This window comes from Neofelis nebulosa, chromosome 18 (assembly GCF_028018385.1).
Source record: "Neofelis nebulosa isolate mNeoNeb1 chromosome 18, mNeoNeb1.pri, whole genome shotgun sequence".
Lineage (NCBI taxonomy): Eukaryota > Metazoa > Chordata > Mammalia > Carnivora > Felidae > Neofelis > Neofelis nebulosa.
The window spans coordinates 17,201,551-17,223,679 of NC_080799.1; the positions used below are offsets into that span (position 1 = coordinate 17,201,551).

Here is a 22,129-nt window from a genome sequence, read left to right on the forward strand (position 1 = left end):
GCCACAAGAGGAGAGGAAGGTGTTCATACATGAGAAGCCCATTGATTGCTGTCTGAACCACTTGTATCCTGCAAAACACTGCAGGATAAAACAGACTGTAGAGACGACTTCAATTTTTTTGTTCTGTTGTCAAAGTACGACCCCAGTTTCTGGCTAAATAAATTCAAAGATCAATAGAGAAAAGGGCTAGCATCAGATCCATTTTTATACCCTATTTGAAGCAGCATCATTCAATAGAAAGCCAACTGAGCACAGAACTGCTCTGTGGAGATTCAAACATAAATATACTTGGTCTGAGTTAGCCTCTGGAAGCCACCCAGCATCATGGTTAAAGAGCACGGCCGTTGACTTGGGTTTAGTCACCAGCTCTGCTTTCTACTAGCTGTGTGACTTTGAGCAAGTTAACTTACCTCTATATCTACTCATTTTCCTAATAATTATTAAAACATAAAACAGTCAATTATTTTATTAGCAAAAATAGGTTTATTCAACAATAGCAGAGAATTGCAGTTTGGTATATAGAAGCTATGGCAAAACCACAGGCAAGTCCAACAAACAAAGGAGAGGAATTTTATTTTATAGAAAAGAAAGAAGAAGCTGGGAGGGGTTATTTTGAACGAAAGTCCACTGGAGAGAAGCAAGAGTTCAGGATGATGACCATTTCTCATTGGCTGAATTGCAGGGGTGATCAATTTCTTGTAGGTGATGCAGTACACATCTTTCTCTGTTGGGGCCTATAATTTATCATTCTTTCCTGTTGAAGAGTCTTCTGTTGGGATCTATAATTAACAATTCTTCCTTGATGTTGAATGGTACAGCTCCTTCTTCTCTCTGCTTTAGTGAGATTTACTTTTATTAATTTTCACATAATTGGAAATCATATTACTTACTCATAGTGGATATTTGTTGTTTTAGTCCACTCAGTACCTAAGTACCATTCTTCCCTCCTTTTGCTAATAGCCAGTTTCCTTTTGACCAGTTAACTCTCCACCATTGTATAAATTTCTTGGTGATACAGTAAGTCCATGTATGTTAAGGTGACACCCTCCCTTAACTAAATGAGTAGCCTCTTAACCAGAGTAAGATCAAATGGACTCTCTATTTTTTTTAACGTTTATTTATTTTGAAGGTTTTTTTCTGAGAGAGAAAGAGTGTGCAAGTGAGCAAGGAGCAGAGAGAGAGAGAAGTGGGGCTCATCCAGGGCTTGTGTTCACTTGAAGTGGGACTCGAGCTCACGTGAAGCAGGGCTTGAGCTTACTGGATGTGGAATTCGAATCATGAACTGTGAGATCATAACCTGAGCTGAAATCAGATGCTTAACAACTGAGCCACTCGGGTGCCCCTATTTTTTTATTTTGAAACAGAAAGTGAGTGAGAGCATGCATAAGCAGGGTAGGAATAGAGAGAGAAGGAGAGAGGGAAGCCCAAGCAGGCTCTCCAACTCGGAGCTTGAACCATGAGATCATGACTTGAGCTGAAATCAAGAGGTGGACACCTAACCAACTGAGCCACACAGGCACCCTGGACTCTCTACTTTTAATTTGAATTTTGAGCACAGTGATGCAAAGTCATAAAATTAATATTTGGTTTCTTCCTCTCCTGTCAGGACTGCCAATGCAATGGTTCTTGTCCTCTCTGAGTCTGCTTTCCTTCCATCCTATGAGCCACCAGTAAATTCCATTTTTTACCTGTTAGCCAGAGTGTTTTCCCAATAGTCCCTAAGTGATGCACTACTTAACAACAACAACAAAGTTGTAAGGATTAAATAATGTATGTGATAAGCTTAGCACAGTGCCTGGCATGTAGGATGTACCCAACCAATGGTAATTTGTATTGGTTGAGGCTGAGGTTCCACTGCTATAACAAAGACCCCAAAAATCACAAAGCTTTAAGCCAGACTGCCTTATTGACAGTCTAGGGAAGTTAGAGAGTATCCACAGTATTGGAGAGCCAGGCTCTTTCTAGCAGTTTGTTCTGTTATCCCAAGGTATGTCCTCATCCACCTCATCAAAGATGGCCTACCACCATGTCCACCTTCCCACTGGCAGGAAGAATAGAGGATATGGTGAGTGTGCCTCTTTCCTTTAAGAGTATGACCTAAGAGCTGCACATATCATTTCCCCTTCCATCTCACTGGCCAGAGCTTAACCACATGGTTACACATAGCTGCAAAGGAGGTTGGGAAATGTAGTCTTTACTCCAAGTAATCATATGCCTAGCTAAAATTTGATAGGGGCACTTGTACCCCAATGTTTATAGCAGCACTCTCAACAATAGCCAAATTGTGGAAAGCGCCTAAATGTCCATCAACGGACGAATGGATAAAGAAATTGTGGTTTATATACACGATGGAGTACTATGTGGCAATGAGAAAGAATGAAATATGGCCCTTTGTAGCAACGTAGATGGAACTGGAGAGTGTTATGCTAAGTGAAATAAGCCATACAGAGAAAGACAGATACCATATGTTTTCACTCTTATGTGGATCCTGAGAAACTTAACAGAAGACCATGGGGGAGGGGAAGGAAAAAAAAGAAAAAAAAGAGGTTAGAGTGGGAGAGAGAGCCAAAGCATAAGAGACTCTTAAAAACTGAGAACAAACTGAGGGTTGATGGGGGGTGGGAGGGAGGGGAGGGGAGGTGATGGGCATTGAAGAGGGCATCTTTTGGGATGAGCACTGGGTGTTGTATGGAAACTATTTTGACAATAAATTTCATATAATAAAAAATAAAAAATAAAGATTAATAAAAAATAAATAAAAATAAAAATCACTATCGCTTACTGATCAGAAAAAAATAAAATAAAATTTGGAGTTGAATTTTTAAAGAAGAAGAACAAAATAGATACCAGGAGACAACCAGCTCTCTCTGCCTTATTATCATTACCATTACACTGGACATCCTCTGGTTAGAACATCTTGTACAGTTTGACAAATAACCTGATCTTGTATCATTACTGTCACATTCAGCTTCAGGGTCTCCATATTCAGGGCTTTACAGACATTGAGATTTGGGGAAAGTCTGTATGTATAAGATTCTTCCTCCAGAAAAGTCACGTGCAGCTTAAATAAGACCAAGAAACAGGAAGATGGAGACTTCATGGTTCCAAATAAACACGTATTAGGGAATAGGCTAATCCTAGAGAGGCAAAATGAGTTGCACATTTCCCCCTCCAAGGGACTCCTCAGCAGGGAAGGACCCATAGTAAAGCTAAAGAACACCTTAAACCTCAGATCACAAAAACCATGAGCAAGGGAGAAGACTAGGGGCAGCCTGCACCAGAGTGATTAGGAGGTGACTACAATAGCCAGCCAGGCATGTAAGGAACCCTCTGTCATCTCTCCAATTTTTTTCTCCCAGTGTCTCACCTTGGAGCTACAATTAGAAGAGGAAAGAGGTGGGGAGACTGATTGGTTCAGTTGGTTAAGCAGCTGACTCAATTTTGGCTCAGATCAGATCTTACAGTCATGAGATCAAGTCCTGCATCAGGCTCTGTACTGGGCGTGGAGCCTAAGATTCTCTCTCTCTCCCTCTCCCTCTGCCCCTCTTTGCTCTCTCTCTCTCTCTCTCTCTCTCTGTCTGCTTTTTTTATTTAAATTCAAGTTAGTTAACATATATGTAATATTGGTTTCAGGAGTAGAATTTAGTGATTCATCACTTACATATAATACCCCGTGCTCATCCCAACAAATGCCCTCCTTAATGCCCATTACCCATTTAGCCCACCCCCCCACCCACCTCCCCTCCAGCCACCTTCAGTTTGTTCTCTGTATTTATGAGCCTCTTATGGTTTGCCTCCCTCTCTGTTTTTATCTTATTTTTCCTTCCTTTCCCCTATGTTCACCTGCTGTGTTTCTTAAATTCCATATATGGGTGAAATCATATGGTATTTGTCTTTCTCTGACTTATTTCATTTAGCATAATACACTCTAGTTTCATCCACATTGCTGCAAATGGCAAGATTTCGTTCTTTTTGATCACCAAGTAATATTCCATTGTGTACATATACTACTTCTTTATCCCTTCAGCAGTTGGTGGACATTTGGGCTCTTTGCATAATTTGGTTATTGTTGATAGCACTTCTATAAACATTGGGTTGCATGTGCCCCTTTGGATCAGCATTTTTGTATCCTTTGGTTAAATACCTAGTAGTGCAATTGCTGGGTCATGGGATAGTTCTACTTTTAATTTTTTGAGGAACATCCATACTGTTTTCCAGAGTGGCTGCACCAGTTTGCATTCTCACCAACAGTGCATCCTTTCCCCACATACTCACCAACATCTGTTGTTTCCTGAGTTGTTGACTTTAACCATTATGACAAGATGGTAACCCTGTGGTTTTGATTTGTGTTTCCCTGATGATGAGTGATGAGTGATGTTGAGCATCTTTTCATGTGTCTGTTAGCCATCTGGGTATCTTCTTTGGCAAAGTGTCTGTTCATGTCTTTTGCCCATTTCTTCACTGTATTATTTGGTTTTTGGGTGTTGAGTCTGATAAGTTCTTTATAGATTTTGGATACTAACCCTTTATCGGATATGTCATTTACAAATATCTTCTCCCATTTCGTCAGTTGCTTTTTAGTTTTGTTGATTGTTTCCTTTGCTGTGCAGAAGCTTTTTGTCTTGATGAGGTCCCAATAGTTCATTTTTTTTTTATTTCTCTTGCCTCCAGAGACATGTCTAGTAAGAAGTTGCTGCCAACTGGTGAAGCCACTCTGGAAAACAGTATGGATGTTCCTCAAAAAATTAAAAGTAGAACTATCCCACAACCCAGCAATTGCACTACTACATATTTATCCAAAGGATACAAAAATGCTGATCCAAAGGGGCACAGAGAGGGAGGCAAACCATAAGAGACTCTTAAAGGTCGAAGAGGTTGTTGCCTGTTTTCTCCTGTAGGATTTTGATGGTTTCCTTTGTCACATGTAGGTCTCTCATCCATTTTTAATTTTTGTGTATGGTGTAAGAAAGTGGTCCAGGTTCATTCTTCTGTATGTCGCTGTCCAGTTTTCCCAACACCATTTGCTGAAAAGACTATCTTTTTTCCATTGGATAATCTTTCTAGCTGGCCATACATTTGCGGGTCCATTTCTGGGTTCTATATTCTGTTGCATTGATCTATGTGCTGCCTTTCTAGCAGTCCTATACTGTCTTAATGATTACAGCTTTGGAATACAGCTTGAAGTCTGGAATTGTGATGTCTCCACCTTTGGTTTTCTTGCTCAGGATTGCTTTGTCTATTCAGGGTCCTTCTGGTTCCATACAAATTGTAGGATTGTTTGTTCTAGCTCTGTGAAGAATGCTGGTGTTATTTTGATAGGGATTGCATTGAATGTATAGACTGTTTCAGGTAGTATCAGCATTTTAGCAACATGTGTTCTTCCAATCCATGAGCATGGGATATTTTTCCATTTCTTTGTGTCTTCAATTTCTTTTATAAGCTTTCTGTAGTTTTCAGCGTACAGATCTTTTATCTTATGTTTTTTGGTGCAATTGTAAATAGTATCAATTCCTTGATTTCTCTTTCTGCTGCTTCATTATTGATATATAGAAATGCAACTGATTTCTGTACATTCATTTTATATCCTGCAATTTCGCTGAATTTTTGTATCAGTTCTAGCAGTTTTTTGGTGGAGTCTTTTGGGTTTTCCACATAGACTATTATGTCATCTGCAAATATGCCCTCTCTCTGTCTAAAAAATAAATTAATTTAAAAAAATTTAAGAAGAGGAAAGAGAAGAAAGAAGAGTGAAAGAGTAGATCACACCCCTGTCACTGTAGTCCTTGAGCTAGAAATATACCTTATATGGTGTAGTGAATATATACACATATATTGTATGTGTACAATATGGCTCTATCCCAGGACCCAACACTATATTTTGCTGGGTCTCAGGAAATGTTGTTTAGATGAACCACATCACAGTTTAATTTTGTATTGGACACTTGTGGTTGCCTCCCCAGCATCCAATTTCCATCTTCCCAGCAACTCTTTTTTTCTTAGTTTTTATTTAAATTTCAGTTAATTAACATACTGTGTAATATTAGTTTCTGGTGTACAATATAGTGATCAAACAATTCCAACATCACCCAGTGCTCATCACAAGTGCACTCCTTAATCCCCGTCATCCGTGTAACCTTCCCAGCATCCAATTTCCTCTTCCCAGCAACTCTTAATATCCATTTAGAGAACTATGTGATGTAAGGTTCTCTCCAGCTCCAAGGGTGGAGCATATGAACTAAACTAAGCCAATCTTTATATTCCATACCCCTCACTTCAGCAAATGGTTTAAGTGTGAGCATGTGACCTAAGCCAGACTCATCAAAGTGGATCTGAGGACAAAGAGTTTTTTCTCTTTCCAGTGTAATATAAAACTTGGAACCACTGCAGACATTTTTGCTACCATTAAGAAATTCCACTTGTGGATAAAGCAACACAGCATAGAAACAGAGCCAGATGCCTCCTGAAAATGTGAAACTCTGGATCAAACCACATCTGAAATTCTATCTCTGAACTATCCAGTTGCATGAGCCAGTAAATTATTTTTATTGCTTAAGTCATTGTGAGTAGAATTTTTTATTTGCAACTGTAAGTATCCCAACTAATACAGAGATGTTAAGTTTTACATAGTGGAAGAATATCCAAGCTGGCGTATGATACAAACTAACAGTTTCCAAATGTCAGCCTAACACAAGTTAAACAATGGGATGTATGTAAATCTATGTGAATTTTCAAATAGGCCAAAGAAAAAGCAGAGAACGTTTGGAGCTTATTTAAATGTGTTGGATACCTTGCTGACAAATTTAGATAAGAAGAGACAGTTCAACCCTCTAGAGGTGCCTTCTTTAAAATCTTTCAATATTTCCTACCACCAACTGTTAAAAGCCAACTCCTTAGCCCCTGATAATTTAGTACATAGGTAACTTTCAGCCTCATTCCTAACCATTTACATAACCCAAGCTCACTGCATCAGTTACATTTAGCATGCCGTATGTGGTAGCCAGCATTCGAGATGTCTCCTAATGATTTTCCTCTCTTAATATTCACACCCCATCCATATTGAATTATGGCTGGCCTGGGTAACTAATAAAATGCAAAAGAAGTGAAGGTGTGTGGCTTCCAAGGCATTTAAGCTTCTGCCTTAGTCCCTTGGATTGCTAGCTCTGGACTCTGGAGGAAGCCACCCACCATGCTGTGAAGACATTTAAGCTACCCTGTAAAGAGGCCCTGATGGGGAAGAACTGAGGTCTCCCATCAATAGCCAATACCAACTCACCTTCTATGTGAGTGAGCTACTTTGGAAATAGATCCTTCAACACCAGTCAAGCTTTCAGATATCTGCAGCCCTGGCTAACATCTGACCACAACGTCATGAGAGACACTAAGTCAGAACTGCTCAGTCACACAATCCCCAATTTCCTGACCCACATAAATCATGGAATAAATCATTATTTGGGGGGGGGGGGGGAATTTAGAAAGCTTTTATTTTTTAGAGTGGTTTTAAGTTGACAGCAAAATTGATAGGAAGATAGAAAGATTTCCCATACATCTCCTATCTGTACATGAGTATAGCCTCCTCCATTATCAGCATCTTCCACCAAAGTGATATATTTGATGCCTCCATAGATTTGTACTTTCCAAAATGTCATAGAGCTGGGATTATACAGTATGTAACCTTTTCAGACTGGCTTCTTTCACTTAATAACAAATGTTTAAGAAACCTTCATGTGTTTTCATGATTTGATAGTTCATTTCTTTTTAGCACTGAATAATATTCCATTGTCTGGGTGTACCACAGTTTATCCATTCACCTACTGAAGGATATCTCAGTTGTTTCCAAGTTTTGACAGCTATGAATAAAGCTGCTATAAGCATCCATGTTCAGGGTTTTGTGTGGACATAAGCTTTCAGTTCCTTTGGTTAAATATCAAGAAGCATGATTGCTGCATTGTATGGTAAAGTATATTTAATTTTGTAAGAAACCACCAAACTGTCTTCCAAAGTGGCTGGGCCATTTTGCATGTCCACCAGCAATGATTAAGCCACTCAGTTTGGAGTCATTTATTCGGAAGCTTTATGTAACTACAACCTACCATTGAACATATGTAGAATGCCTTCCTTCTGCCTCTCTTTGTTATCCCTATTAACTCTTACTTCTAAAAACTTGCTAGAAACTCCTCCAAAGGTCAATCAAACTGTCACCTCTTCTGAGAAGCTTGCCCTGATTTCCCTATTCAGACCCAGGCTCTCTTGTTCACAGCTCTATTAGCAGTTCTTACACTGTATTCTCATTAAGTGTTTATGAGATTATTTCTCCCACTATAGCTTATTGAAGGCAACAATTTTTTTTACATTTTTAAGAAGTATTTTAATTGTATTTTATATGTACATGTGTGTGTATCATTAGACATAATTCACATAAGATAAGAACTAAAGCTATCTTCCCAAGAAGTATTTGCTGATTGCATTTCCTTGGCAAAGAATCTAGAAAGTAGTGATTTTTAGAAATATTGAAATATGAGCAAGTAAAATTTTTTTCTACTTTATGATTATTATTATTTGAGAGAGAGAGAGACAGAGAGAATCCCAAGCAAGCTCCACACTCCACGTGGAGCTCTACTTGGGACTGGATCCCAGGACTCTGGGATCATGATCTGAGCAGAAATAAAGATTCTCCCCCTCTGGCCCTCCCCAGCTCGCTTGGGCTCTCTCTTTCTCTCTCAAAATGAATAAATAAACATTTTTTTAAAAAGAAAAAAAGATTTGTTTTCATTTCATAGCACTCCAGTAGAAGACTCATCACTGAGACCTTTGTACAAAAGAGCTATAGACAGACAGCAGTAATACCAGCTGCTTTATGTTGATGTCTCTATTGGTTGGATTTTAATTCCTTAAATTCTTTAAAATTCTTAATGACTTTTTAAAATGTTTATTTTGGGAAAGAGAGAGAATCCCAAGCAGGCTCCCTGTGGTCACCGCAGAGCCCAACACGGGGCTCAATCCCACTAACCATGAGATCATGATTCAAGAAGGCAACAATTTTTAATTATCCAAATGTATATACTCAAGACTAAGCATGGTACATGACACATTAAATAAAGCTTAGCAAATGTTGATTGAATAAATAATAACTGAAACTTCAATTCAGGATAAGACAAAGAATGTTGCAAATAAGGAGTAAGAAAAAAGGAAACAGTAAGGAAAAGTACCAAAGATATTGTTGTAGAACTGGTCTCACTCTTAGCTCTTTAGCTCACACTGAAAACTCCTTTCCTGGGTCATAAAAATGTCAATGAAGCCTAGATAAGCTGTAGTGGGTGGTTCCATAGTGTCTTCTGCTCTCAAAAAAATTAGTCTGCAGATATAAAAGTGTAAGAACCATTGCAACAGAGAACTGGAGCAATAATGTGGCCAAAAGCTGAATGCCCGGAACAATGTGGGGGGAGGGAAGGAGGCTAAATTTTGACAGCATATAGAAAGGAGGAACATCTGGTTTCAGACACTTCCTGCTCACAAACAGAACAAAAAGAAGTGTGGTTTAACAAGGGGTCCAAAATAAATATATAGATAAAAAGAATAAAATGGGGTCCACTAGTGATGCTAGAAAAGCCATAGCTCCAAGTCTTCTTCCAGAATCTTGATAATGAAAGTTATTTTAAGAGTATAGAACACAAAGGTCTTAGAGGTAAAGCACTGAGTCTAGAAACAAACTGGAATTTGAGAAGAAGTTGGAATAATGTCCATTTAGAACCTGGAAGGGAGAGGTGAATCTTGGAAAAATTTAGAAAGTAGAAAAGGTAGAACAAGTTCAGATTTAGTTATAGACATGGAATGAACTGATTGATCTGAATTAATAGGCAGCATTAATAGACATATATTAAAGATTAATTTTCAGAAATAGAATATAGTTTTTTAAACACTGAAGCACATTTTACAAAAACCATTCCAATTTTATGCCACAAAAGAGCAGAAATAATGCCCTATTCTCTGATCATGATACATTAATGTAAAAATAGAAAATACCAAAAATAGAAAAATGCCAAATTCTGAAAATTGAACATTTTAATAACATAGGACAAATAGTGAACACATATTATAATAACACATTATATTTTAAAATAATAATAATAAAACACCAATTACAACCAACATTGATTGTTTATTCTGTGCCAGTTCTAAGTGTGTTAACTCTTCCAATCTTCATAGAAATCTTATGAAGAAGATATTATAACCCCCATTTTAGAGATGAAGAAACTGAAGCACATAAAAGTTATATATAATTATATACCAAGTTTTTTGCAACAGTGCTTATGTCTGTCGGGATGCTTTGGACTACAAATAACGGAGATACAAATTCAAACCTTAACCAGTGTATCATATCACAGAACAAAACCAGAGGTGGGTTCCAGAGTTGGGTACTCAGCAGCTCAGTGGCATTATTAAGAACTCAATGGGGCGCCTGGGTGGCTCAGTCGGTTGAGCGTCTGACTTCGGCTCAGGTCATGATCTCTCGGTCTGTGAGTTCGAGCCCCGCATCGGGCCCTGTGCTGCCAGCTTAGAGCCTGGAGCCTGCTTCAGATTCTGTGTCTCCCTCTCGTTCTCTGCCCCTCCCCCGCTCATGCTCTGTCTCTGTCTCTCTCTGTGTCAAAAATAAATAAACATTAAAAAAAAAAAAAAAAGAACTTCAGTGATTCCAGGGTGCCTGGCTGTCTCAGTTAATAGAACATATGACTCTTGATCTCAGGACCATGATAACAAGCCCCATGTTGGATGTCAAAATTATTTAAAAAGTTAGAATAATGATAAAGTTTTAAAATCTTCCTCAACCTTAAAATAAATAAAAATAAAAGTGTAAAAACAAGAACCCAGTGATTTCATGTCATTTTATTTTAATTCCATGGTTATGTTAAACTGAATTATTCTCAAGTTTTCCTCTTTACAAGGATTCCCCTTGCTTCCTCTTTTCCATGTGTATATGAGGCTCATTTGCCTAAAGTGTTTAGCTTCCTCAATATCTACTGCTACAGGTTTGGTTTTGTTTTGTTTTGTTTTGTTAGTTTATTTTCAGAAAGAGAGCAAAAGGACAGGATCTGAAGTGGGCTCTGCACTGGCAGCAGCAAGCTTGATGTAGGGCTCGAACTCACAAACCGTGAGATCATGACCTGAGCCGAAGTCAGACACCCAATTGACTGAGCCACACAGGAACCCATCTACTGCTACATTTTTTAGCTTCTTGCTAAACCCTTACAACTGAATCCATGAATTCCTCATTCATTCATGTGTTCATTAAAATTCAGTATCGTGTATTAAGCAACTATTATGTGCCAAACATTAGAGATCTAGAAGTAAACAAAACATGGAAAATCCCTGCCCTCCTAGACCTTATGTTCTACAGTTGACCCTTGAACAATACACAGGTTGGGGCACTGACTGCCATGCACTCAAAAATCCATGTATAACTTTTCACTTCCCAAAAACTTAATTAGTAATAGCCTACTGTTGACCAGAGGCCTTACTGACAACATAAACAGTCAATTAATACATATTTTGTATGTTATTTGTATTATATACTGTATTCTTACAATACAGTAAACTAGAGAAAATAAAATATTACTAAGAAAATCATAAGGAAGAGGAAATACATTTACAGTACTATATGTATATTTATTGAAAAAAATCTGGGTGTAAGTGGACCCATGTAATTCAAACCTGTGTTGTTCAAGGGTCAGTTGTAGTTGGGGAGTGTAGCAGACACTGTCAGCTCCCTATCCTCAAATCCCTCAGATGCTAACACCCTTCAAACCCACTGGGCAACTTCCAGAAGGCTGCTAGGGCTGCAACCCATTAAGCTGGAAGTGCAGAGAAGTTAATGCCCACCTCACCCCAAAAGCAGCTCTCAACCAATAACTTTCAGAAGTTGGTATATAAATGCCCTCGGTCCTTCATATCTTACGTGGCATAATTCTGAGGTATGTTTTTCATTGTTTCCCAGCATTTCCCCTCTGGATTAAGGTCCAGTCACCCACTAAGGTAACTGACTTAATGCACCCTGTGTCCAAAGTTTCAGTTATACAGGATGAATAAATTCTGGAGATTTAATGTACAATAAAGTGAGTATAGTTAATAATACTATATTGTATACTTGAAATCTGCTAAGAGAGTAAATCTTAAATGTTCTCACCACACACACACAAAGATAACTGTGAGGGGTACTCAGTAAGAACAGCATGTGGCTCTTGATCTCAGGGTAATGGTTTGAGTCCTACATTGGGTGTAGAGATTACTTAAATAAGTAAACTTTAGGGGTGCCTGGGTGGCTCAGTTGGTTGGGCATCTGCCTTCAGCTCAGGTCATGATCTCGCAGTTCATGGGTTTGAGCCCCATGTCAGGCTCTCTCTCTCTCCCCTCTCTCTGCCCCTACCCTGCTTGCACTATCTCTCTCTCAAAATAAATAAATAAACTTAAAAAAATTTTTTTAATAAAAAATAAAAATAAAAATAAACTTAAAAAAGATGACTATGTGAGATGATGAAAATGTTAATTAGCTTGAATGTGATAATCATTTCACAATATACACATATATAAAAGCATCTGTACACTATAAATATATACAATTTTTATTTCTCAATTATACCTCAATAAAGCTAGAGAAAAAAAATCTTAATGTACCCTTTATTATCTGCCTTTCCTCTATGACCTTCTGCGAGTAATCCTTACACCTTTCAAACAAACCCCCTTACCCAAATCTTTCCTCAGGGTCTGCTTCTGGAAGAACACAACCCAAGGTAGATACAGATGATAAAATAAAAAAATAAAAAATAAAAAACTGCTTCAAGGAAGTCCAATGTCCAGGGTGTGAAATGCAGCTGAGACATAAAGATGAAAAAGAAAAGTGCCCATCAGATTTAGCAACACAAACCTGACCTTGACAAAGGTCACTGCAGAGCCGTGGGGCATGTGGAAACCAGACTGCTGTGGCTTGAAGAAACAAAACAAAGTAACTATGGTCTCCACACCAGGAAGAGGAAGCAGTGATGGCCTTGGGCATGTGGCCAGGGAAGACAGGGAGATAGATGAGATGCACAGACCACTGAATAGAGTATCTACCTCTAGGACATATGTCTGGACATACCCAAGAGATTTAGACAACTCACAAAGAGGTTGGTAACTGAATTAATAGTAACCACTAAGAAAACTAAGAAAAGAAAAAAGACGATTATTACCTATAGAGAAAACAAAAGTTACACAAGAGAGAAAAACAAATCAGAACATTAGATGGCTTGGCCATGAATAACATGTACACCGTCATAATAGATAACAAAGTCGTCAATTTAATCAAAAATAAAGCTTTCACTGTATTGGGAGCATAGAAGAGAGGAGTGGTAAAACAGGAGAAAGCCCACCTTCCATAGCAGGAAATCCTAATAGGTCATGCCTAAAAGTTGAGCAGTCACTTTATATGGATGTTGCTTACAGTTACGAAAATAAATGCCAAAATTAGCAAAAGTGATGGCTTGAGGCTGGGGGGGGGGGGGTGGAGGGGACCAAAGGACTGTAGCTTTTGTGACAAACCTTGTATAACCATTTGATTCTTAAGCCAAGCTTCTTCAAACATTTCTGAATGTAACTATAGTAAAAAACTGAATTTTACTTTACAACTCAGTCCATACATACAAGTATTAGGGGAGTTGTGAACCAATGGGATCTCTAATACACTGCTGGTTAGTGTGAAAACTGATGGAACAACTTTTGAAGCACAGGCTCAAACACTGCATAACTTGTCCAGCAATTCTACTTTTAGGTATTTGTCAAGGTAAATCTAGTACATACGCACCAGAAGACAAATGTAAGAATATTCATATTCACACTATCTATAATGGCTAAAAAAATGATCCAATGTCTGTGATAAGAGAATGAACAGATGTAATGTATAAATAGAATATATACAGCCAAATGAAACACCATCGATGAATCCTAGAAACATAACGTTAAGTCAAATTATCAGGTCCCTGGTATTGCATGGTGCTAAGGAGTAACTGCTGATTTTGTTAGGTGTGATGATAGTGATACGATTATGTAAAAGCCTCAAAAGTTTTTAGAAATGAGTACTGAAGTATGTATAAGTGACTGTATGTAGAAGTACAATTTTTTATTTATTTTTTAATTCAAGTGTAATTAACATACAGTGTTATATATTAGTTTCAGGCATACAATATAATGATTCAACAATTCTATACATTAGTCAGTGTTTACCACAATAAGTTTACTCTTAATCCCCTTCACCTCACCTATTTCATCCATCGCCCTACCCACAGCAAGCACACTTTTTCTGACAGCTGAATTATAGCCTTTATTAAAGTTATTTTTATAAACTTGTGTTTCTTAATATGAGAAGGTAGCTTTTTACTTTAACACATGCCTTGCAAATTTACATCCCCAGTAACAAGGGCTTTGGTGAAACATAATAAGATTTCTAAGATTTGCTTTAAAGTATTCCAGGGAGGGGTGTCTGAGTGGCTCAGTCAGCTTTTTTACTTTGGCTCAGGTCTGATTTCAAGGTTCGTGAGTTCTGCGCTGACTACGGTGAAGCCTGCTTGGGATTCTTTCTCTCTCTTTCTCTCTCTCTCTCTCTCTCTCTCTCTCCCTCCATCAAAATAAATAAATAAACCTTTTCTTTTTAGTATTCCAGGGGCGCCTGGGTGGCTCAGTTGGTTTAGTGTCTGACTTCGGCTCAGGTCATGATCTCACCACAGTCCTTGAGTTCAAGCCCCATGTTGGGCTCTGTGCTGACAGCTCGGAGCCTGGAGCCTGCTTCAAATTCTGTCTCCCTCTCTCTCTGCCCCTCCCCCCATTCATGCTCTGTCTCTCTCTGTCTCTCAAAAATAAATAAAAACATTAATTTTTTTTTTTAAATATTCCAGGGAAAGGGTGCCTGGCTAGTTCAGTCGATAGAGCATGTGGTTCTTGATACACAGGTTGTGAGTTCGAGCCCCATGTTGGGTGTAGAGAATACTTAAAAATAAAATCTCTAAAATAAATACATAAAATATTCCAGGAAAAAGAAAGAAAAACGTGATAGGTGAAGCAAGAGTGGCAAAATCTTGATAATTGTTGAAGTTGAGTGATGAGCATATTGAGGTTCATGATATTCCTACTCTCTCTGTTTTATGGGTTTAAAATTTTCACAATAAGAAAAATTTTAATAAACAAGCCAGTTCCCAGAAGACAGAATATTTTCATGCCACATTCATATAGCTCAAAAACAAGTCAAATGAAACTAACAAATGTGATAATTAAAAGAAGGACCAGGAAAAATGAAAAACAAATCCAGGTGAATTGTCACCTCTGGGGATAAGGGAGAAGTCCATTCATGAGTAAATTCTTTGAAAAAAATCTACTTGTTGGGTTAGATACTGGATTCATGGTTGCTCAGGTTTTTCAATACATAAGTTACAGAATACAAGAGAGGCATTCATAGACCAACTGATGATAGTGTACAAATGAAGACTTGCACATAATCCAATTCTGTGCACCTGAAGTTTAACCCAAAATAAGTACGGTATATGTTTTCTGTACCAGGGATCTTACACTTCCAAAAGTGGGAGTAGTATCTCAAAAAGATTTCTGAACTAGGAATTGGGAAAGAGAGCTCCTGGCCTTTGTTCTGCCACTAACTTGCCACATTGCTTTGGAAACTAATTCCTGTGGCTAACTCAGTTTCCTCACCTATAGAATGAGCAATTTGGCCAAACCGTTGCTGAAGCTCCTTTTAAGACAGAAAGGATGGTCAGATACTGGGCCAAGAGGCAAAACACAACAGGCTTCTCTGGCAATACGCTTACAGCCCCTCCCCACAGCAGAGAGACCTCACCCCTCACAACCTCCCCCAGGGCCTCACTTCTCCATTCCCAGTCACCTTCCAGGACCCTGGGTCTGGCCTTCATTCTTCCCTGGTTCCTCTCTCTTGTAGAACAAGTGCTGAGTCCATTTCCTGATGTTCCCAAACCCAGCATCTGCCCCTTCAACCTCCCTTCCCCCTCCCTCTTCCTACTTCCCACCCAGAAACCCAGACACCCTGGCCTAGTCTCTAATTATTCTTGGGAAATCCATTCAGCCTTCAGTACCTGTAGAACCAGGGCAAGGCCTGGTGGCTCACAAAGCCACCTACACACCACCTTCCCCAGGCCCAAATGTTTGTTCCCAGGTGCAGGCAGGGTCAGAGTGTAACTTGGCCTCACAGCAGGGGTGACTCAGCCTGAAACAGGAAATACTCACGGAACCTGCTTTGCTACTGTGTTCCTCCCAAGCCAGTTTCATGTGTCCTCCTGCCTCTCTCCTGTCTTGCTCACATCCAGGAACTGAGCCCACATCCAGCCCTTTCACTGCCTCCATCTTTCTCAGGAGCCTCCAAGCACAGAGACTCTAAGCTAATCAGAGTTGGAGGGTGTGACTGATGCTGGCTGCTGGCTGGGGCCTCACACTTCTCTGTGCTCCAGAACTTGTCACCACCATAGCTGCTTCTCCCTGCCTGAGGACTTTCTCCCAAGTGTCAGAAAATGACCTGCCCTTGTGAAAAGCAGGCTGGAAGTGCAAGGGAATTATCACCCCTTGGGGGCACCCTCCACCAGGACTGACAGGAGTCAGTGTCTAAGTGCCCAAATTCTTTAACCCCATGTGGGATGAGGGGAGTGCTTTTCCCTGTTTCTCAGCAGGAGGGAGCGCCCCTCCCCACAGTGCTAACCTGCTTCATAATGCACCTTCCCTGGCTCCCTGGATGGCTTCCCCACAACCCTTGGGTGTTTCCTGCACTTCATAAATAAGTCTGTTTTCACTAAGATCTTTGCCTTAAGGTCCACTTCTGGGGGAACCCAAATGAAGACAGTTGGATCTCAGAGAATTCTCTAGGCCAGCCCTTTCCTACTACAGATGAGACTGAGACCCGGAGAGGAAAGATGACCTGTTCCCCGGAGAGGAAAGATGACCTGTTCCCCCAACACATAGTCATCACCATGGACTTTCCACCCACATGGCCACCTCTACTTGAAAGAGAACTTGCCAAAATATTTCAAATCCTTTAAGTAGTGTTTTCCAGATTTCATTTATTCACATACTACCTTCACAATTTTTGCCACAAGCCACATGTCCTCTTTATCTTTGTCATACCCACATTACCACCGGTACTATTTCATTAATATACTTTTTAATTTATTTTTTCATACTTTTTTAATGCTATTTAAATCCAAATTATTTAACATATAGTGTAATAATGGTTTCAGGAATAGAATTTAGTGATTCATCACTTACATATAATACCCAGAGCTCAGCCCAACAAGTGTCCTCCTTAGTACCTATCACCCATTTACCCCATCCCCCACCCACCTTCTTACTTTTAATTTATTTTTTATTCAAGTATAAATAACATATAGTATTACATTCATGTCAAGAGTACAATATAGGGGCGCCTGGGTGGCTCGGTCGGTTGGGCGTCCGACTTCGGCTCAGGTCACGATCTCGCGGTCCGTGAGTTCAAGCCCCGCGTAGGGCTGTGTGCTGACAGCTCAGAGCCTGGAGCCTGTTTCGGATTCTGTGTCTCCCTCTCTCTCTGCCCCTCCCCTGTTCATGCTCTGTCTCTCTCTGTCTCAAAAATAAATGTTAAAAAAAAATTTTTTTTAAAGAATACAATATAATGATTCAACAATTCTACACATTACTCAGTGCTCATCATGATAAATGTAAATTAATACATTTTAATAGACTCATTTTTACTTAAATTTCCTTTTTCCATGTTAATTTCTGTTTTTAAACAAAAATTGTATTTTTAGTACATAATATATTCATATCGTTCAAGATTCAAAAGGTACAATAATGTACACAGTGAAAAGTTTCCCTCCCAGTCCTCCCAAAACCATAGTACCAGTTTCTTATATCTCCTTCCCAAGAAAATCTTGGACTATACAAGTGTGCATATGTGTATTTTCTCTAATACATGTTTTTTTAACATTGTATTTTTTAAGTTCATTTATTTATTTTGAACGAGAGAGAGGGAAAGAGAGAGCAGGTGCATGCAAGCAGGAGAGAGGCAAAGAGAAAGGAAGAGAGAGAATCCCAAGCAGGTTCCATGCTGTCAGCACAGAGCCCAACTCAGGGTTCCTTCTCTCAAACTGTGAGATCATGACTTGAGCCAAAATCAAGAATCAAATGCTTAACCGACTGAACCACCCAGGCACCCCTAAGATTTTATTTTTAAGTAATCTCTCTACACCCAACATGGGGCTTGAACTCAACAACCCTGGGATCAAGAATCACATGCTCTACAGACTGAACCAGCCAGGTACCCCTCTAATACATATATTTAGAAGTTAATGTTATATCAAAACTATAACTAAAAACCAGTATCACTTGTTTAAGAATAGAAGGTAATGGTAAAACATAAATATAATAAATACAAAAAAATTAAATTCCTAGAAGATTTTGCTTTTAAAGGGTCTGAGCCTAAGATGTGTTCTTTCTCTGTTACAAAAATGAGTGTCAGAGAAGTGCTAAGGTGTAAGAAAGTGTCAGAGAGGTGCTAAATCCCAAATGGAGACTTTTTCTGTCCTGAATCAGCAGGATTGTGGAAGCACCAAAAAGAAAATAACATTCTCATGTGTCAGTCACTGATGAATACCAAGTTTGTCCCAGTAAAACCAACTTATAATTGGTAGACCATCCCTACCAGAGACAGAACTTACTTCATATCCTTCATATCCTTGAGCAGTAAACCAGCTCTGAGTTCGAATCAGCTTTGCCACTTGCTATCTGTGTTACCTTCTCTGAGTATCAGTATCTTCATTGGTTTGAAAGAGAAAACAACACTGATAGTCCCCACCTAACAAACAATGCTCCTAAGAGAGCAGTCCCATCGTTCTCTCTCTGAGCCCTCATCCCTCCACCTCGTAGACATTCAGATGGCACCTGCTCACTAACAAAAATGGAGAGACTGCAGAGAAATAAAAAGAAGAAAAATCAGAGGTGCCTGGGTGGCTTAGTCGGTTGAGCGTCCACCTTCAGCTTAGGTCATGATCTCATGGTGAGTTTGAGCCCCACGTCATCTCTGTGTTGACAGTTCAGAGCCTGGAGCCTGCTTCAGATTCTGTGTCTCCCTCTCTCTGTCCCTCCCCCTCTCACACTCTGTCTCAATTAAAAAATAAATAAACATTAAAATAAATAAATAAATAATAAAAATAAAAAGAAGAAAAACTAAATCACCAAGAATGTTTTGGTATTTCTTTCATCTTTTTGTTTGTTTGTTTGTTTGTTTTTCAGAGAAATTTTTTCTCATAATTGCAACCATGGTGGTTACACAGTTTGATACAATGTTTTATTTCTCATTGCTCACTCGTAACATGAATATTTCCCATTTCATTAAAAACTCCTCATTGGGGCGCCTGGGTGGCGCAGTCGGTTAAGCGTCCGACTTCAGCCAGGTCACGATCTCGCGGTCCGTGAGTTCGAGCCCCGCGTCGGGCTCTGGGCTGATGGCTCGGAGCCTGGAGCCTGTTTCCAATTCTGTGTCTCCCTCTCTCGCTGCCCCTCCCCCGTTCATGCTCTGTCTCTCTCTGTCCCAAAAATAAATTAAAAATGTTGAAAAAAAAAATTAAAAAAAAAAAAAACTCCTCACTATTATATCTCACAAAGTTTCACAATTATTTGAAGGCAAAGGATATATTTACACCATGGAGCTGTTTCTATTCAGCCAGGCTTTGGGCAACTAAGCAAGAGGTGCTTCCTAGCTCTCAAGTCCTTTCCTAAAAGGGCCAGCTCCACCCAGCCTTGCTAAATTCTCTACTCAGCATCTCCTCTCAGGAAAAAGCTAGAAAAACAATAGCAACAACTTAGATTGTCTATGATGACCTTCAATTTTACTAACACAGTATTCCTTCTGAGAATCTCAAAGTACCTATCACATCCTCCTGGCAAATTCTTCAGAATTCTTTTAAGATGGGGATTAAATAATGGCTGTGTAGGAGACCATGCCAAAAGAGGCCACAGTTTGGAAGGAACAGACTAGGGCTTCAGGCTTGGCAGCATGATTCAATTACCATTGGGAACTACTGAGAGCTTCAGTTTTCTCACAATGGAGACATAATTCCAGCCCTCCAAGAGGATCAGATAATATTATAGATTTGAAAGCACTCTGTAATTAAATTACTAAATTTAATAAATTAAACTAATAAATTCTAAAGCACTCCCTTTGTAACAAAAATTAGGAATTGAGATGCTCTAAATAAGTTAGGCTTCAAAGTTTAAACTCTAGTTAGAAATATTTTAGGTACAAGGGGGCACCTGGGTGGCTCAGTCGGTTAAGCGTCTGACTTTACCTGCAGTCATGATCTAACGGTTGGTGAGTTCAAGCCCCACATCGGGCTCTCTACTGTCAACACACAGCCCACTTCGGATCATCTGTCCCCCTCTCTCCCTATCCCTCCTCTGCTTGTGCCTTTGCTCTCTTGCTCTCTCTCTCTCTCTCTCTCTCTTCCTCTCAAATATAAACAAACATGAAAAAAAGAAAGAAATATTTTAGGTACAAGGAATCTTTCTACCAGACAGAGTGGTAGAACACATGTTGGGAAGCTCAAAATTCATAAGCCTTGACCCAAGAGAAGAACTCATAGAACACAGAGAAGCATGTGTCATCATTCAGGCACTTAGAGGGCACAAAAATGCCCTGTTCAGATGACACTTAGGCCACAGATTTTTAAACTTTTCCTCTAAAAAAAAAAAAAGAAAAAAGAAAAGGGGCACCTGGGTGGCTCAGTCGTTTAAGTGTCTAACTCTTGATATTAGCTCAGGTCATGATCTCACAGATTATGAGTTTGAGTCCCATGTTAGGCTCTACACTGACAGCATGGAGTCTGCTTAGGATTCTCTGTCTCCCTCTCTATCTGCCTCTCTCCTCTCAAAAATAAATAAATAAATAAACATTAAAACACACACACACACACACACACACACACACACATGAAAAAGAACTCCATAAAGTTAAAGGATAAGCTGTCAGATTAGGAGACAATACTTACTATACATGTCTGTAGTAGACAAAGGATAAATATGCAGAATACACAAAAAGTCACTATAACTCATTAATAAAAATAAGCAAGTGATATGAACAGGCAATGTTTTAAGTTTATTTATTTTGAGAGAGAGAGAGAGCACAAGTTGGGGGGGGGGGGAGGGGGCAAAGAGAGAGGGAGACAGTGAATCCCAAGCAGGCTCCACACGATCAGGGCAAAACCCGATGTGAGGCTCCAACTCATTAACTGCAAGATCATGACCTGAGCTGAAATCAAGAGTTGGATGTTTAACTGAGCCACGCAGGCACCCTGAATAGGCAATTTGTAACAGAAACTATAACTGGTCAATAAGTGGATATAATGAGAAATATGTAAATTAGAGTAAAAGAAAAACGGGATACTATTTATTTATCTATTTCCCATCACATTGGCAAAAAAGAAAAAAGAATTTGAGTTTGAGAATATTGAGTGCTGGAGAAAATTTAGGGAAACTATATCTCACATGATGCTGTTTAGAGTGTAAATTAGTAGAGTTTTTGTTTAAAGCCCCAAAGCTAAGGACAGCATGTGTTTGAAACACTGCCCCACATTCTAAAAATAGCTGCAGACATGGGGCACCTGGGTGACTCAGTCAGTTGAGCATATGACTCTTGATTTCAGCTCAGGTCATGATCCTAGGGTCACAGGATCGAGCCCCAAATTGGTCTCCGTGCTGAGTATGGAGCCTGCTAAAGATTCTCTCTCTCTCTCTCTGCCCTTCTCCCCTGTTTGTGCTCTCATTCTCTCTAAAATTAAAAAAAGTCATATTCATGTAGAATATAACATCATTTATATAGAAAGAATAGCATAATACTGTATATTTTCTGTGAAACATATATATGTACAGGAAATCCTAGAAAACTACTCACCAAATTGACAACAGACATTATTTCTAATGAGGGAGGAAGAGAAGAAATTAGGAATGGGGAGGGGAGGGGAACATGGTTGAAGAAATTTCCCCTTGTCTGTAAGATACTCTTAAGTATATTTGTGCATTATTTTTTTTAATTTTTAAAAATAATTTTAAGAATTCACATCCC

General features: G+C 39.2%; 1 long non-coding RNA gene across 1 annotated transcript; it reads right to left on the reverse strand.

The window, feature by feature from the left end:
- Window positions 1-487: 487 nt before the first annotated feature.
- Window positions 488-13,245, reverse strand: LOC131501033 (uncharacterized). The gene is made up of 3 exons (XR_009256589.1): window positions 12,738-13,245; window positions 4,524-10,636; window positions 488-834 (listed from the first exon to the last, which is right to left on the reverse strand). It is a non-coding gene; the product is annotated as an uncharacterized LOC131501033 (long non-coding RNA).
- Window positions 13,246-22,129: the final 8,884 nt, after the last annotated feature.